Source organism: Gadus morhua, chromosome 22, assembly GCF_902167405.1.
Source record: "Gadus morhua chromosome 22, gadMor3.0, whole genome shotgun sequence".
In the NCBI taxonomy this organism is placed as follows: Eukaryota; Metazoa; Chordata; class Actinopteri; order Gadiformes; family Gadidae; genus Gadus; species Gadus morhua.
The window spans coordinates 910,158-915,087 of NC_044069.1; the positions used below are offsets into that span (position 1 = coordinate 910,158).

Sequence of the window (4,930 nt, forward strand, 5' to 3'; positions counted from 1 at the left end):
CTGATGGAGGCCCTGCCTGGTGGAGGATTCCTGTTGTTGGGTAGATGGAGCCTGACCCTGAAGTGATCATCACACTAAGTGCCAGTTACCGTAGAATACTGCTACCACAAACTACCGGCGTTTGTTAATATACCAGACAACTACATCTGTTTTACCACACATTAAAGCAAGACTTCCGCTGTTTGTTCCAGACCATGAATCTGTCTGAAGAGAGCTGGTGGAGGAGCTGAGAAGCTGTAAGACGATTAGGAATTTACCAACAAGGATTCCTCGTAAGTTTTTCTTTACTTAACATGGTTAACTTGAAAAGGGCAAAATACAGCTGTTACTTTGACATTTGTCAAACTACCACGTGTTTCTGGAGCGGAGGCGAGCTGGTAGGGGAGCCGTGAATCTGGAGGATGAAAATCACTAACAATTTGGATTGTATGTTTTTATTAACATAACAAAGTGGAAATAGAGAGCTTGAAAATAAAACAAACTACATGTTTGTTACCAGACGTTGGGGCCAGATTTGAGCTGTTTGTTCCAGACCAGGACTCTGGCTGAGGAGCGCTGATAGAGGAGCCAAGACTCTGGAGGACGACATCACTCTATCAACAAGGATCCTCGTTAGTTTGCATAAAGTAAACGGATCGCCTTGTTGTAACGCAGGATTAGTTTGTCCAGTAGTTGAGTTAAGGCATACTACTGTTGTTGGTTACCAGACAAACTACAGCTGCTATTTTGTTACGCGTAATTAAAGCCCACCTACTCTTGTGTTTGTTACCTTACATTAAAGCCCACCTACTCCTGTGTTTGTTACCTTACATTAGAGCCCACCTACTCCTGTGTTTGTTACCTTACATTAGAGCCCACCTACTCCTGTGTTTGTTACCTTACATTAGAGCCCACCTACTCCTGTGTTTGTTACCTTACATTAGAGCCCACCTACTCCTGTGTTTGTTACCTTACATTAGAGCCCACCTACTCCTGTGTTTGTTACCTTACATTAGAGCCCACCTACTCCTGTGTTTGTGACCTTACATTAGAGCCCACCTACTCCTGTGTTTGTTACCTTACATTAGAGCCCACCTACTCCTGTGTTTGTTACCTTACATTAGAGCCCACCTACTCCTGTGTTTGTTACCTTACATTAGAGCCCACCTACTCCTGTGTTTGTTACCTTACATTAGAGCCCACCTACTCCTGTTTGTTACCTTACATTAGAGCCAAACTACGTTTGTAACCAGACCAGGAATCTGGAGGACTGACGGAGAAGCCATACATCTGGAAGGCAAATCCTGAGGACGACCAGGACTCTACCATCAAGGATTCCTCGTAAGTTTGCATTATCTGAACATAGTGGACCAGGTAGGGGGTTGGGGGTTCAACTCTCAGACCATTGGTGCCGGGTTCAAGTCTTCAGAATACAGTGATGCGTCCTTGAGCAAGGCGCCCTAAAGCCTGCCTGCTCCTTAATGTCTTATCTTTGGTTCAGATAATGTTGCATCTTTTGAATATTGAACGTAATCCATGTCCTTGTTTGCTCCGGGCAGACACACCTGAGCTGAACCTCACCTGATCCTGTTTGGTCGGGTCGGACTCACCTGAGCTGAACCCCACCTGATCCTGCTGGTCCCGTCTCCTCAGTTCATCTTAGCCTCGTCTTCCAGAAGACCTGCTGAACTCAGCGGTCTGATCCTGATGGATCAATGACCTCCAGTGGGAGTGATCTTCTTGACCCCACATGTACCTGTGTGCTTCCACACGCCTTACCCTCACGTCTGTCACTAACCTCACTACTTCACTAATCTCTACTCCTTGCCTTCTTCTTCCTTCTCCGTGGTTCGAACCTTTACTCTGAAGGAGTGTCTTCTTGAAGCTTTACACTGAAGGAACGTCTTCCTGCCCTCAGAGGGTTCAGCGTTAGGGTTGAGAGTCAGGGTTTAGAGTCAGGGACAGAGCTGGTCAGGGAGGACTGGTTTTACACAAACCTCTTCACTTGCTTTTGTGAATGGTGGTGACATTTTGAAATGATTAATTTGGGAAAATGTTTTCCTCTGCTTTCCTTTACAAAAGTATGTATTCAACTTCTGTCAAGTGTTTCTGTTTTCTGTTTATACTGTATATTAAAATCCTACATTGACTTCTACATGTTTGGTGCGTTTCATAAATTGTCCTTTAACTTGGTTAATGTCAAGCTAAACTCCTGCAATACATTTAATATACATGATGGATGCTGTTCACATAATCCATTTTGCAAAAATACAAACATCCATATTACTACTAAATTCAAGCCTATTCATGTATTTAACCATGTACATACATTGCACAATAATTTCCCTCGGGATAAATAAAGCATCTTGAATCTTGAATCTTGAATACTGCCCCCGCAGGCCATTCTCTGCTACTACAACAGGTTCAAACCACCAACCCGGGGATTCTGCCCAGATTCTGTGTGTGTGTGTGTGTGTGTGTGTGTGTGTGTGTGTGTCTGTGTGTTGAAGCCCAGAGCAGCAGCAGAGAGCAGACTCCCCTGGACCCAGCTGTGTCTCCATGAAGAGTGACCACTCTATGAATCATCCTGCTGAGTTGAAAGATGGAAATCAGTCTATTGAGAAAAGGTAAGCATTGATTGGAGATGATGATTTGTGCTGTAATCTTAAATTCAACCAACTCTCTGACCAATCGATTGGTCGATGGTGAAAAGATGATTATAAAACAATGTGCAAGTTATCTCTGGATCAACATAATCTACCACAGTGCGTTGTACTCTACCTGCTAGCCTCAATATCACGTAAGGGCTGTTTGGAGAAGGGCAGTGGGTTTCAGACCCCCTCTCGGTCCGAGTGGACTCGGTTAGGGCAGAGCTTCGATGTGAAGCAGACAGCGGACGAGCCACGGAGCGTCGGGCAGCGTCGTTTATAGACGACACCACCGAAGAATTGATTATAGCTTTTATCTGTGTGTAATATAACGGGGCCCACTGGATGCCGCTGGGATTAGTGACAAGAAGCCAATTCTGATGTGTTCCACTCAAAGCCTAGCGAGCGTTAAACACGAAGGGGGATGAAGAATCACAGACGTATTAAGAAAAAAGTACTCATGCCACCATTTTAGCTGATCTGCCCACAAACTTACTCTACACTTTGCATGCTATTTTGTCGTCCTTTTTAACCAAATGCTGCCAGATCGATGACTTTGTTGGAATCAATGAGTTAGTAGCGGAGTAAAGGTTGAGTAAGTTAGGACTAGCGGTCTTCCTTATGGGCCAGTTCAACGTTGAGAACCTGAGGGTTTGACCCCTTGTCGTATAAGTCTTATCGTTGAAACAGAAACTACTAAGCCTTCAACATTATTTTTATTCATAATTAATGTTATTTCTAACACAATATAGCCCGTCACTCCAATATAAAAAAATGGATGAAGAAGCTCTTTGTTCTTATTAAAGGAACACCAGCCATTGCCCGACCAAAGAGAATCTGGTCCAACAAGTGCATATCGATTAACCAGTCAATCAACTCAGTGGTCCCCAACCCCCGGTCCGTGGGTCATTTGGTACCGGATACCATATTTGAATACAATTATTATTATTATTATTTTTTTTTTTTTTAATTCATGCAAAATGCATGCACACATAATAAACTCTATTTGCTTCGCAATACCGTCACTCTTTTACATGCCATAAGTCTATATGCAGTTGTTAGATTGCATATAACATGTTTTCATTTTAGGCAACCTCTGTGCAACATAACCCAACCACCCCCCCCCCCCCCCCCCCCCCCCCCCGGTCCGTGAAACTTTTCGGAGAATCATACCGGTCCTTGATGCTGAAAAGGTTGTGGACCCCTGAATCAACCGACCAGAACGTGACAGCCCTAGAGATTATATCGGTACAGCTTCTATCAAACGAAATCCTGTTTCTTGCTTTCTAGAAGAGTCCAGCAGCAGAGAGCAGACTCCCCTGGACCCAGCTGTGTCTCCATGAAGAGTGACCGCTCTATGAATCATCCTGCTGAGTTGAAAGATGGAAATCAGTCTATTGAGAAGAGGTGAGGATTTATCATATATTATAAAGATACAGCTTCTATCAAACATCCATTAATCCTGGTTCTTGTTTTTCTCAAAGAGTCCAGCAGGAGTGAGCAGACTCTTATTATCAGACTTTGCTGGTACTGATGTTTCCAAGTCAGGAAAAATTAAAGTGTGTGTGTGTGTGTGTGTGTGTGTGTGTGTGTGTGTGTGTGTGTGTGTGTGTGTGTGTGTGTGTGTGTGTGTGTGTGTGTGTGTGTGTGTGTGTGTGTGTGTCTGTGTCTGTGTCTGTGTCTGTGTGTTGAAGCCCAGAGCAGCAGCAGAGAGCAGACTCCCCTGGACCCAGCTGTGTCTCCATGAAGAGTGACCACTCTATGAATCATCCTGCTGAGTTGAAAGATGGAAATCAGTCTATTGAGAAAAGGTAAGTATTGATTAGAGATGATGATTTGTGCTGTAATCTTAAATTCAACCAACTCTCTGACCAATCGATTGGTCGATGGTGAAAAGATGATTATAAAACAATGTGCAAGTTATCTCTGGATCAACATAATCTACCACAGTGCGTTGTACTCTACCTGCTAGCCTCAATATCACATAAGGGCTGTTTGGAGAAGGGCAGTGGGTTTCAGACCCCCTCTCGGTCCGAGTGGACTCGGTTAGGGCAGAGCTTCAATATGAAGCAGACAGCGGACGAGCCACGGAGCGTCGGGCAGCGTCGTTTATAGACGACACCACCGAAGAATTGATTATAGCTTTTATCTGTGTGTAATATAACGGGGCCCACTGGATGCTGCTGGGATTAGTGACAAGAAGCCAATTCTGATGTGTTCCACTCAAAGCCTAGTGAGCGTTAAACACGAAGGGGGATGAAGAATCACAGACGTATTAAGAAAAAAGTACTCATGCCACCATT

At 44.2% G+C, this 4,930-nt stretch overlaps 1 long non-coding RNA gene across 1 annotated transcript; it reads left to right on the forward strand.

Annotated features, from left to right (window-relative positions):
• On the forward strand, nt 1-833 carry LOC115535322 (uncharacterized). The gene is made up of 3 exons (XR_003974470.1): nt 1-40; nt 192-272; nt 500-833. It is a non-coding gene; the product is annotated as an uncharacterized LOC115535322 (long non-coding RNA).
• Nucleotides 834-4,930: the final 4,097 nt, after the last annotated feature.